Source organism: Psammomys obesus, unplaced genomic scaffold (assembly GCF_907164565.1).
Source record: "Psammomys obesus unplaced genomic scaffold, mPsaObe1.curated_primary_1811, whole genome shotgun sequence".
Taxonomy (NCBI): domain Eukaryota; kingdom Metazoa; phylum Chordata; class Mammalia; order Rodentia; family Muridae; genus Psammomys; species Psammomys obesus.
The window spans coordinates 6,402,385-6,415,995 of NW_026591450.1; the positions used below are offsets into that span (position 1 = coordinate 6,402,385).

The 13,611-nt window shown below is 39.8% G+C and overlaps 1 protein-coding gene across 2 annotated transcripts in view; it reads left to right on the forward strand.

Moving 5' to 3' along the window:
• Positions 1-201: 201 nt before the first annotated feature.
• The window catches only part of Yes1 (YES proto-oncogene 1, Src family tyrosine kinase), a 74,137-nt gene continuing 60,727 nt past the window's right edge, over positions 202-13,611 (forward strand). The window contains exon 1 of one of the 2 annotated variants that reach the window (XM_055610120.1): positions 202-274. The gene's annotated coding sequence lies outside the window, so the exon portion shown is untranslated. Of the gene's footprint in view, positions 275-521; positions 574-13,611 lie in introns of those variants that run through there. The other variant, XM_055610119.1, reaches the window with a different exon arrangement.

Below are 13,611 nucleotides of genomic sequence, written 5' to 3' on the forward strand. Positions count from 1 at the left end.
CGCCAGTTCCGGCGAGCGGTCGCGCGCGGTAGCCGCGGCCCCCGCCCCGCGCGCGGCCGCCCCCGTCGGGAGCGGAGGGGCGGGGCCGGCGAGCGAGGGAGCGAGCGAGCGAGAGGGAGGCCGCGGGGTGCGGGCGCCCGGGAGTTCCCTCCTTCCTCCCAGCGGCGCGTCCCCGGCCGGCCGAGCGGCCGTCGCTGCGTCCGGGCGCCCCGCGAGCCGGAGGTGCCGAAGCCAGAGGCCCCGCGGCGCGCGTGCGAGCGCGGCCGGACGGCAGGTAAGCGTCGCGGAGGGGCCTGGCGACCCGGGCGGCTGACCCCGGCCCGGCAGCCCTAGGCCCCGGCGTCCGCCCTCCCGCCCCCCGGCTCCTGCGGGCGCCGCGGCTCCCGCCGCCGTCCGCCTGCGGGGCCCCGAGTCTGGAAGTTGAGGAGAAACTTCTCCCCTCCCCCGGGGCCGGCGGGCGTGTCTCCGGGGCGCGCTACCTGCCCGTCCCCGCCCGGGTCCCCCCCTTGCCCCGTCCACCGCTTCCCGGTTCTGCCTCTGTCGGGGCCGCCGCTGCACCGTGCCTCCCTAAAGGTCGCGGGGTCGCTCGAGGGAGGGCGAGCGGGAGGCAGGGGAGTGGCCCCTTCGGGTCCCAGCGGCCGGGGGGGTCTGTGTCTCCTGGTGCCCGCCAGCGGCCGTCGGGAACGTCGACGGCTGGGACGAGGGGCGAGCGGGTGAGCGGCTGGCTGTGCCTGGTCTGATGGAGAACCCGACGGGCTCCCGAAGTTTTCCGTTGTTTGGGTTTGAGGGTGTTGGGAAATGTTACTTTGAGCGGCCACTTTTAAGGTGCCTGTGGCGCTCCGCCTCCCGTGGGGTTCGGTTCTCCGGCCTCGTGTTAGTGAGAAGGCGTTTGGAGAGTGTGTTTTCCTTCTTGACGATCGCTCCTGGCCGTCGGCGTTATCGGGCTTGGGGAAGAGTTGTTTTCATTAAGTGGGAAGACTGTTTCTGGTATAGGGGCTGCTTGGAGTAGTGAGTGGGGCGCCGCGCAGTTTTGTTGGGGTTGTTTTTTGCAGAAGTGATTGAAGCAGCCATGGAATGGCTGATGACGGTCATCAAGGTAAAAATAAATGAAGTCTGCAGTAGGCCACAACTTTGTAGCTCTGTCGTTTATAATGTGTGTTCCACAGCCGTGTTTTCACATAGGTGATTTCACGGGGTACTGGGATAGTGTGCTTGTGCGTTATCGTGTAAAATTATTGTACCAAAAGTATCTTGACAGTTGAAAGGGTATTTGAACATCCTGTCAAATTTTTTAAATTTAAATTATACACTAATGAAAATGTTACTAAGTGTGCAAACGTGACTGAGTTTGAGGCAGAATACATGCCAAGTCTATTAACAAGCACAGTGGTTGTGGACTGGAAGCATTTTGAGTGGACAGATAAAGGAATGTGAATTAAAAGCCAGAGTTCTTATATGCATCACATATGAGAGAGAATACAAACTGTAGGAAAGTAACTCGCCGGGAATATTTTGTTTTCTTCTTCTTGCCATATCAGCATTTAGCTATATCTTACTTTTGAACACCAACAAAACCTCTGAAAATTTAGATGCTGGTTGACATTTCAGTGGGTCTTAATTTTGAAAACAAAATCAAAAGGCAAAACATGATTGCCTTTGACCAAAACCTTTGATACAAGACCGTTTGTACCCACGTTTCCAGGATAAAGGATAGAAAGGCTCTTAAAATGCGTACTCTGCCATAACCACGGTAATGTTTTTATAGCTTTAATTTTGCAGCTAGTTTTTGCTGACTTCACAAACCACAAAATTGACTCCCTTCTGTTCAACTGAAAGTGAATTACAGCCCTGACCTGTCTTCCTGACATAGGTGTAAAGTTCGTCTTATGGCCAAAGGATATTAATATATAGTCAAAATTTGGTTTAAGTTGAGGAAATCCTCAAAAAAAAAATCATTGTCTCAGCAAATTTTACTTCATTGTATATATAGATGAAAGAATACGATAAAGAAAAGCATGTACTAGGACAAATGAAATATGACTAATACTTGTTTGTTTCTGTTTCACATTTGCATAGTTCTAAGGGTAAGTAGCTTATTACTGTAGGTAATTAAAAAAAAATATTTAGCTCCCAGTCCAGTGAGGAGCTCCGTGTGGGCAGCGCTTATTAGTTCATTATTTGGGACAGAAGCCTGAATAGATTTTTTTTCTTTTCTTTTTTTCTTTTAACAGAATTGCTAGGCCCTAATGTGTAGGGGTGAAAATTTAAGTGATAAAACTATTATTTAAAAAGAAGTAGAAGGAAGTGATTAGCGTAAAACCAAAGATGGGGAGAGAAGTGGGCGGCTGTGATAAGGGCTCCCACTTCTGTAGAAGTAGGGAAGTTCTTTTAACCTTGGGGTCTTGGAGGTGTTTGTCATAATGTAATTTATCAAGTCATACATTTGTTTGTTTTCTGTACCTGGCTTTTAGTTTTTACATGGGAATATTTTTAAGAAGCCTGAATGTAATGCAGTATAGATGATGTGTAGATTAAATTAATAATTAAAATTTTGGGATACTCTGGATTCCTGTCACATCCTTTAATCTTTTCCCTCTTTGTTAAAAAAATTTTTTTTTAGTCTTTGGTGAGTGACTTTAGGAGACTCCCTGCGCTCTTCTTTGTTAGCAGGTTTAGATATACTGCATCATAGCCGTCTTACAGTTTGGTGTGTAACTGCCTTGAAAATACCACACACTTCCAAATGTACACTAATGAGAGAATTTTGAAAAAAGTGTTTCTTAATTGAATTCTGGGGTTTTGTTATTGATATTTTAATATTTTGAGAAACGGTATTGTGCTTTACTATTTTTAAATGTAAGTAGTAAATAGTAATCACAATGTTTATTGAATGAATGGATGTTGTTTTGTTATCAGGTACCTACCTCCCTCTCAGAAAATCAGGTTCCATGACAAAATTGATAAAGCAAGGCTTGACTTTCATTCATTTTTTCCCCCTGAAGCAGTAAAAAATTTCAGTGTTGATTTTGATATTCTTATGCGATTTTTATTGTGTGATGGTTTTTCCTTACATGTTGTGACGTGTAGAATCTGAAGAAATAATACACTTTTGTTGCAGAAGGTAATGACAATTTTGTGTTTCAGAGAGGCAAAGTTGCCTGCTGCTGCTTTGTTTATAGTGTGCAGTGTCTGGCTCGACTTTTTAGCTGTTGGTCTTGCTGCTTCACATTGTTGTAATGGGTCACTGAAGAAGAGATTGCATCTGTGCCAAGTTCATATGTCACAGGAACTTTGCCCTGTTGTAAAGGTGATGTTTGTGATTCTGGCCTTGTGTGAATATTTACAGGAAGTTTTAGTAATATCTTCCATTTTTCAGAGAGCTACAGGGCTAGGTCGCATTTGGTTCACATTTAAACTGCTTTATATTATAAATACAAGTCCTCTAGCGAGACCTAACTGCTTCTTTAAAAAAAAAAATGCCCTGTTGCTATTAAAGTGTCTTGCTGTCTTAGCAATGCCCTGTACAGCCATTTGTGTATGGCTATGCTACGCTGTATATTTTCTTTTATTTATTTTTTATTTTTTTCTTTCAGCTGCTCCGGTGCCACAATTAGCTGAGTATTGCTCAGCTGCAGCTGCTGGGTGATTATGAGCCATCCAGCTCCTGTCTAAACTCAGAGGCAGATTTAGCAAAAGGAGCTATAGTAACAGTCAAGATAGAAAGAGAGGAGCTGGTGCTCCTACCAGTATCATTTGAGCCAGCCTGTGCCAAGGAATCCTTGGCTGCTGCAGCACTAGTGTTAGTGTTGTCTTGGAACCAACTGAATTGATGGCAGCATAACTTGATCTGAGTTAAGCTTTACCCTTAACGTTGGGAAACATACTCCAAGAAAGATGGAGAATCCTATGATTACAAAGTATAGCATGATGTACTGATGGCCTGAATTACAAGCCTCAGTGTCTCATCTCCTTGCCCAGCGGTGCCCTTTGGTATTTATTCAGTTTCAAGAAGCATTTGATATATTCATTCCATTCTGCTTTAACGACTGTTAATATTTGGGGGATGGTGGGATTGCTGATGCACATTGATTTTGGACTCTTCCCCCCCCCCCCCAACAAGAAGCACAAGACCCTTGAGAGGGTTTAGTTCTATCTTATCCTGTTGTCTGAACTTTGAAAGTAGAAACCCCAATTTCTTTTTTCTTACTGTTGGTATTTGAGCAGATGAGCCTCAACAAGTACAAGTGTTGCCATGTGTGATAGTCTGTATCACCTCCTGGGGAGTAGGCTTAGAGGGGAGGGTTGGGAATTCAGGACCAGCCAAGGTCATTTAGTAATACCTTGTCTCAAAAGTAAAAGAAAACAAAATGCAAATATAGTATCAGCTGTGTGTAGCAAATTTCAGACGGGAAGGGGCCATGGGCAAATTTTGCAACCTGTGAAATGATATGCTGCGTCTTTTACTGCCTTTTTACAGCTCTCTACTTAAAATGTAGGGACATCTCCTTTCACTAATCCTGGAATTACTGGGTGTTCAGGATTTAGCTAATTTGAGGTGAGGATTAGAAAGTTCAAATTTGCATAACCCAGAGATGAGATTCTGAAGACTGAAGATGGTCAAGTCATTTAGGTCACTTAACAAGAGACTGCTAAAACATTCTCTTCCTTTGTGTCTCACAGAGCTCATGACAAAGCACATTTCTCATAAAAATGTAATTTTTCCTCCCTGTGGCTGTTAGAGTTGACATAGTGTTTTGGTAATCCACAGTAAAAAATTTTTAAAGACTTTTATTTATTTATTGAGAGAGTGTGTGTGTGTGTGTTGGTGTGTGTGTGTGTAGGTCAGAGGACAGCCTTCAGGAGTCCATTCTCTCCTTTCAGCATGTGTGTTCTGAGATTGAAGTCATTGTTATCCAGTCAGCCATAATCTTTGATTTATATCAAAGATGTGGTTTGGGGTATGACCATATGACAATAACTATGGGCTTTTTTCCATAACATTGTATGTGTTACGTAAAATTAACAATTTGTGTATCTGTACCAAAATTAATAAAATTAGCAAAGTGCTTTCTTCTAGATTATCATTAAATACGAGATTTTATAAAATAATTTTAAAGTCTTACAAGTGTGAATTTTTGAGTTTTTCTTTATAAACTAAAAGCTATAGTCAAATTAGTCTTTAGGAAAGTTTATTTTAAAGAAATACTTTTTACAGTTTTGACATTTTGGTTGTAAGCTTAGCCTTTAATGGCAGAACCATTTCTCCAGCTCTTTTTGTTTGTTTGTTTGGGTTTTTTGTTTGTTTAACAGTTTTAATGAATATAGAAAGCCTTAAGTTATAAAAAGAATCCTGGTTTTTATCTGAAATACATTTGGTAATTTATCATGCTAAAACTGACTATTGTTTCTCCCTAGGATTGAAGGAAAGAGATGTCCTCCTTTGCTGTGATGTATTTAAAGGAATTCATAGTTATTATAGGGGGAAAGACTACAGGAAGGAAAGTACTGACCACTGAAATTTTAACATTGTCTGCTTTTCGGCCTGTGTTCCTAATAATATGTAATGTCTTGGGTTACTTCAGCTCTCTGTCCCTCTCGGTCTGTCTCTGTCTGTCTTTTAAATACTTTTCAGTTTCTGAGCATTTAGAGGCAGTTAGAGTGAGGTGGAGCTGGTGGCTTACGTATGTAATACTTAGAACTGTCCCAAGGCAGATTTATTGAAGTCTAACCTTTGATCTCATGTGATTAATCTTTTACAGATAAGGATACCTTAACAGAATGGCAGTTGGGCATTTAGGAAGGAGCAGAGAAGGAAATGTGGCATAATGAGGAAAGAACTAAAATATGATGAACTTTTGTAAATTTTTCTTTAAATTAGCGTACCTGATTCCACTTATGACAGTGACCAGTTCCGTAGTTTTGTCAATTTAGTAAACTTCTTAGATGAGAGGTTGTTGAAGGAGATGGTTCCTAATACCATTTTAGCATTGCATAAATGTGTAAAGTGTTTTGCTCCTGTTGAGGTTTTGTGATTTTTGACAAAATTTTATAAAAATGTCTGAAATTTACAATAAAATTAGGCGTCAGCTGCATAGAAATTGTAAAAAGTAAAAAAAAAAAAAAAAAAAAAAAAAAAACAATAAAAAACATGAACTAAAGCAAATTAAATGCTGTTCTATTCATTAAATGGACTTTTATTCTATGATGTGACAAAACTATGCTAATTTTGATTATAAAAATGCTGCAACCTTACTGCTGCTTTCTAGGGATTCACAGTTGGTTGAACTGGCTATGAGTATACGGCTTTTGTAGATTTTATAATTTGGTAGATGTTTTAAGTGTGATAATACAGTACAGTGTGTTTGGATTTTTGATGATGTTAAGTGCATAGTACTTCGGAACCTTTTAATATGTCCTTTTATTCCAGATAGATTTAGCTTCAAGTAAACTGATTGAGCTCTCTCGTCGGGAAGCCTGGATTTAATGTTTTCTCTTCATTACAGATATTTATAACTAGGATATTTAGGCTGCACAGCACCTCTATAGACAGTTAAATACAAAGCTTTTTAAAGATTCGTATTTATGTGGCAGTATTAGAAAATTGATTTCTTAACTGTTCTTTGGAGCAGTTAGCTCTGATATCAGTTACCATGGCTATTTGAACAAGGACTTTGCTACACTGTAACAGGAAAATAGCTACTGTCATTAAAATTTAGATTTAATTTTTTAAAAGGATTTTGGTCATTGGGTGTCTGTGAATTCATGTGGGAGGAAGCATGCCTGTTACAGCATGTATCTGGAGGTCAGATACAGCTTATGGAGTAGGTTCTATCCTCCCCCTTTGCAGGGACTTTGGGCATTGACCTCAGGTCACCAGGTTTACATTGCAAGCGTCTTCACCCACTGAAAACTCCTACTGGTTCAAATTTTGTGGGGTTTTTGTTGTTGTTGTTTGTTTTTTTTAATTGACAAAGTGTAACTACTTGTACAGTGTTTTGGCAGTAAAATGGGCTTTAATTTTCATTTAAAAAAAGATGTACTCTTTGAGTAAAATGTCTGTCTGTAAATATTCTTGAGTTAGATGAACCTATCATCTAGTCTGCTACCCCCTTCCTCCACTTGTTAAAAATCAGCAAGACTCGTGAACCGTGAACCTCGAGTAAAGAAGTTTCCTACCATAGTTATTTTGTTGCTACATCGTAATTGTGATCTTGCTACTATTTTGAATCATATCATTGAATGATATGATATTCAACTTGTGTGAAAGGACCTTTCAATCCAAAGGGGTCTTGACCCACAGGTTGAGAAACACTACCCTAGAACGTTGTAACTATCACAATAAAGCATTCCTTTAGAGTAAAAAAAAAAACGTTTCCATAATCTCTCCTACTGGCTCAGTAAACTTTTTTTATATCTACTCTAATCCTGTAGGACAAAGTGCAGTTCAGACAATAAAACAGGCGTGGGAAAACGATGGCTGATATGATGAAGAGTTCATAACTTTCCTCTTTATTTTTCTCTTTTTCTATCTCCTATCCGTTCCTAGTCTTGGGCCTTGAGTGATTTTAAAAAAGCCTGTTCTGTGACAGGTTTGTTGAGTTACTAATACTTAACATGAATTATCTTATTTAATGTGAATGTTTTAACATGTTTCCACATGTATGGAATATAGGTATTCATTACAGCTGGGACAACCGAGGATATGTGACTTACTAGAGAAATATATTTGTGATTTAGCATAACAGGGATTTGAATTAAAAAAACCTTTACTCCTGGGAATAAAACAGTGGTAGAAAAGGAGGGTCTTATCCTTTTCCGTGTGTTTTAAACCATACATTTGAATTGGGAGCAAAGAAAAATTTTTGTTGTTTGTATGCTTTATTTTTTGAGACACAGGTTTCTCTGGGTAGCCTTGGCTGTCCTGCACTCGATTTGTAGACCAGGCTAGCTTTGAACTCACAGTGATTTGCCTGCGTCTGTCTCCAGGAGGGCTGGAACACAGGTGGGTGGCCATTGTGCCCAGCATGTACACACTTTAACAGTGTAACCATGCTGGCCTTGAATAGTTTTACACTGTAACCATACTGGCCTTGAATACCTCTGTAGCCCAAGGTGGCCTCAGATTCAGTCTTCTGGCCTTTGTTTTCTGCTTCCTAGTGGTGGAATTAGAGACATCTGTCACCATCCTTGACTTCTCTTTAATTTTTAATGGAAGTTTTTGTTTTTGTTTTGTTTTTTGCTGCAGATGCTATTGTTTGAGGGTTTATCATGGGAAATGATACAAGGGTTTTTTATAAATACCTATCTCAGATGAACAGAGACAATTTTTATTATGTTTTCCCAGTTAGGTTTTTTTTTTTTTTTAATGTCTAAATTTAACAAAGAAGCATGCAAAAAGTGATTTATTTACTCATGGTTGCCTTCTGTAGGTTTAGGCCCGTATACTCCGTATAAAGTCTGTTTATAGATAGGCAAGCTCCCTATCCTGTGTACTTGTGTATTCGTAACATACTTGTGCATGTACACATTGAGCTTATACTCAAATTGAGTCTCTAACTCATTGCTTGCCAATATGAAATATTACATTAGTGTCTGAATTGTATTATGTATTCTTAGATGAGTTAATAGAAGCAAATAATACATGCCTCATCTCTGCCACATTTTAGATCATCGTGCACAGAGAAGTGCTATCTAGTTTGCCCAATTTTTGGATGCCGGTTTCCTGTTGTTAGAGATTTACCAAGTAGTTAAGCTACATTTGGAGGAAGCAGTGGGGGTTCTTTCATATTGGTTAATTATTTTAATTCTTGCTATTTTTCATATGGTTTGTTCCTGTAAATCATACAGTGATACAAATTCTTCACTATCTGGAAAAAAAAGTTTTCCTCTAAAGCTCTAAATGGAATTTTTGTTTGCTACTTTGGCCATGTATTAAATTCTTATGCTGACAGTTTCTTTCACTACCTTAGAAGTCTTCTTTGGCTCCTTTTATGCCTTGACTTGAATTGAGATTATACTGTTTGTCCTCCCTCATAAGCTAGAACATTGTTCTCTAATAGGAGCACCAGCTAGACTTTGTAATATTATTATACCACAAGAGGATATATACAGTTACAAATCCTTTATAGATAAATTTAGCAATTCATCATTGTCCATGCTTAGTATGTCTTCACATGAAAATTGACCAGGTTTACTCTGTTATTGTGCTAACTCTAGACTAGAATGTAAGCTGCCTGGGGTAGGGAATTTTGTTTTAATCCCTAAAGTGTTTCATGAATCTAAGACAGTGACCCTTGTGGAATGTTTTTGAGTGTAGGGTGTACAACTAGCAATGTCTGCTTACCACAGATCTGTCAAGAAACACCTCACTAAACTCACGCAGCACAGAGTTTTCTTATACTTGACTTTGGTGTGGCAGGCATAATGTAAATCAGTGACATTAGTTTTTTCAAGTAAATTCAACTAAGCATTTAACTTGATGTTTGAATTGGCAAGGAGTTATAACTTACAGAGCGGTACTTAAATAATCTGAAGCAAAGTTACCTATTTTTCAGTGAGAGCATTCCATTTATGTCTAGTGACCATGCTTTTAAAAACTATAGCATAATCGGTTCCCATTATATTACATTAATGTAAACAAGTCATGGATTTACCAGATGGTTATAAGGAAAGCTGGAAAAAATAGTCCTTCTCAGGCAACCTAACATCTCATAACAACTACATACATAGGAGGAGAAAAATGAACTTGTGGTGGATAGATAGTTATCTCTGCCACAGAAATGACCAGTGATTACATAAGTTGGGTATTGTTAGATTCCAAAGAAACCTGGAATAAGTCTCACTCAGTACCTGTGATTCCTCCCAGGACGTCTCACCCTAGTCCCTACCCTAAGATTCCTCCCAGGGGCTGGCCTTATGCTTCCCTTCCCCCAGCTTCAGATTTTTCAGCCATTTTGGTTTTGGACCCTCTTGGTCTCCTGGCTCATTCTTGGCCACTTGGTCCATGTCTTGGTCTACTTGCCACACCTCTCCTCTTTCTCTCTAGCTCCCCTCCCCCATCTCCCTTCTCTCGTGGCCCAGTTCAGTCTGCTGGTTGTACTCAGTCTGGACCCTTCCAGGTGCCTTGGCTGGCTGTTCTCTCTCTCATATCTACAATAACACTTCTCAACTATATGGGAGGTTGGTCTGATGCGTGTTACTGGCCCTCAAGATCTGGTTACACCTCTCCTTGTTTTGTAAACCTGCCTAAGACATACCTGATTGGTTGATTCAATGGCCTATACCTGGGCAGGGCAGAATGGAGTAGGCATGGCTAAGATTTCCAGGCTTGGAGAGGACAGGACAATCATGGGAGACAGACTGTTGAGAAGAGAGAAGAGAGGAGGAAGGAGGATGCCATGATGGGTTAGATGGAAAAGGAACCACATGACAGATGGCACAGATGGAGAAAATACCACGATGAAAAATATAAGCAAGTACATTGGGATTATGGATGGAAGTAGACCAGATGAGGATGGTTAAGGCAGATGGCATTGGATGGGGGCTGGGAGATGGATGGTGAGGTTATCGAGACAGCATAGGTGAAATATCTGTCTGGACCAAGGTAAGTAAGGAATTATAAAAATCTGACAGGTGTCTGTGTCTTATTATTTGTGACAGTGGGTTAGATAGTACTTCTGTGAAAATCTTAGGGCTAATAATAAACATTATATAGCCCAAAACACTTTTTTTATTTACTACAATAACTATACCTTGGAGCCATCATGCCCGCATTTTTCCATTCAGATATCTTTATAAAAACAGACTATTTGGTTATAGAAGCCTAGTTAGCATACTTATCAAAAGGTGTCTGTAAGTGATATTCTCTTAATTGAGGCTTTCAATATTGCTATAGAGGAAAGCTAGTTAGAATTTAAGACTTCCATGTCTCAACACTTTCTGAAAGTGTTTTTGAAGCTAGAGCATTTGTTAAATAATTTGGTATTTGATTTTTGAACTTAATTCAGGACCAGTAAGAAGGAAAAATGCTAGTGATCTGCAGATTCTTGAAAGAAACTTCGGTGGTAAGGGCTGTGTCATCCTGGCTTTTATATAAAAGCACTAGGGAAATCAGTTTTGGACTTTAAGTTGTACTTTGACTTTAGGAAACATTAAAATCCAGTAAGTGTCTGGCTTAAGATTCTGGTGGGCAGCATGTCACCTGAAGGAATGAAAAGCCTTAAGGGACCCCAACTTTTTTCATTACTTTTGAATATCTACATATTTTCTTTTGTTGGTATTTAAATTTTGTCTTATGTGTACACATAAATATATGTATGTGCCCCTGTGCGAGTGCATGTACCTTAAGACATCAGAAGAGCATCATTGGATCCTCTGGAATTAGAGTTACAGTTTTGAACCATGTGCTGGTCCTCTTGGAAGAGCAGCAAGCTCTTTGAACTACTGAACCATCTCTTTAGCCTCACCCAACCTATAAACCTATAAAAAGTTTTTCCTTTTTATAGGAAAAACTTAGGAAACACTCTGGTTATGGTAGTGAAAAAAAGTTCGGACTAAACCTTGGGTTATATTTATATTCACAGTGCCTGAGTATGAGTTGTTTAAATAGCACTGTCAATGAATTTGAAGGGGTAGTAGTTGGTGGAAATTATAGTGGAATCCCTTACCCCCTTCATTGTTTCCTTATCATCTCACCTCAGTCACTCCTATTGGAGCTAAGGTGGTGGTTTTGTTGTTGTTTTGTTTTGTTATTGTTCTGTTAATAGTAGAAGAGGAGGTTTTGAACCTCTTAGGGTATTATCAGAGAACAAATGTGAGTTTTAGAATGACCTAGGAACATAAAATAATACTAATAGATAACAGTTTCAACTTTTTATTTTTTAACTTCTGTAACAAGTTACTCTCAAGTTAGAAAAAACAAACTAAGTAGTACGTATAAAGTTATTGTGTTAATCAACACTGATTTCTGTGCCCCCATACCTGGTTGCAATCCTTGTTTTGAGAATCTGCTGCCTCAGTGTTGCGTAAACTCTGTTCCTCAGTTGTCCCCTAATATGCCAGTAAAGGATCTTAAAGCTAATTGCTGAGCTCGGAAGAGAATAGGGCTGGACTTTGCCAGCAGAAGAGAAAGTAGATGATTCAGCTGCAGGAGAGATCCAGTAGACATCAAGAGAAGGAGCTGGAGCAGGAACAGGAAAGCTACAAATTGCAAGTATTTCTGGGATATAATTCTGGTTTCTGGGAGGAAACCAGATTAGCTTAAAGGGTTAATGGTAGAGTAATAACTGCTCAGTTATTGTGTTCTGGAGCTTATTATTAAATAAATATAGAAGAGTCTCAATTATTTGCATGATAGCTGGGTTAAGAGAGAAACTAAGAGAACCAAACGAAGTTTCATAAAAATAACCTTAACACTAAGATAATAGAAGAGCCTACGGGAAGGAAACCTAAGTTAGAGTGATCTTTGTGGAGACTGAGGATAGAGTTTTGGTTTATTTATCTATGAGTATGGTGTCCAGGCGTTTAATCTTAGCACTGTGAAGTAGAGTCAAGCAGATCCCTGAGTTTGGTGCCATTTTGGTATATGTAGAGTATTCCAGGCCAGCAAGGATCAAAACAAAATATCTACATAAACCTGTTGTTTAAGATATTTTTTGACCTTTGAGTCAATGGGTGTATGCTTGCTCATCAGAAGTGGTCACTGTGAACATCTATAAGTTGATGATGACAAAGAAAAAAGAATTGCCAGATATCATATTAGTGGGTTTTTATGAAATGGGATAACTACACACTGCATTTTATAGCATGTAATAAGTGATGTAATACTTAATAAAAATGAAAAAATAATAAAAATGAAAGAATGGTATCTAGCTTTAAATATATTGGGTCTTTAGTTCCAGAAGAATTCCATCTGTAATGTTCTGAAAGATATTTTTTTTAATATTCCCAGGGCACCACCAGTAGTAGAGAAATCATGGAAACAGACACCTTAAAACAGAGACCTTGAAAGAGGATTTTAAAAAACATAGACCCTAAACATTGCCTTTGGTTCCTTCAGTATTCTAGACTGTTGATTAAAGAGATGTGTGTTATGCTTTCTAGGCAGTTGGGTGATTGATTATAAAGTAGCTGACTGTCGGCTGTGCTGTATAGTTACGTCTGAGGTTGAGTGTATGCTGCATAAAGGTTATATGTCAGTGGCTCACCTGTCATAAATGGCCATTCCAGTAGCTTAAGATTCAGTAATTCCTTTTTACCTCAAAAAATGTTTTTACACGTACGGTTTTTAGAGGGGAGTACATGTGGCACAGTGTTCTTGTGGAGGTCAGAAGACTTTGGGAAGTCGAGTCTCTTTCCATCGTCTGGGTCCCAGTCATTGAATTCAGGTGGTTAGGCTTGGCAGCAAGGGCCTTTATTCACTGAATCCCTTACCTGGGCAATTGTTTCTTTGTCTCTCCTTCCTTCCTTCCTTCCTTCCTTCCTTCCTTCCTTCCTTCCTTCCTTCCTTCCTCTCTCTCCTTCCTCCCCTCCCTTCCTTTCCTTTCCCTTCCCCTTCCTTCCTCTTCCCTCCCTTCCCTTCCTTTCCTTTTCCTTCCCCTCCCTTCCCTTCCT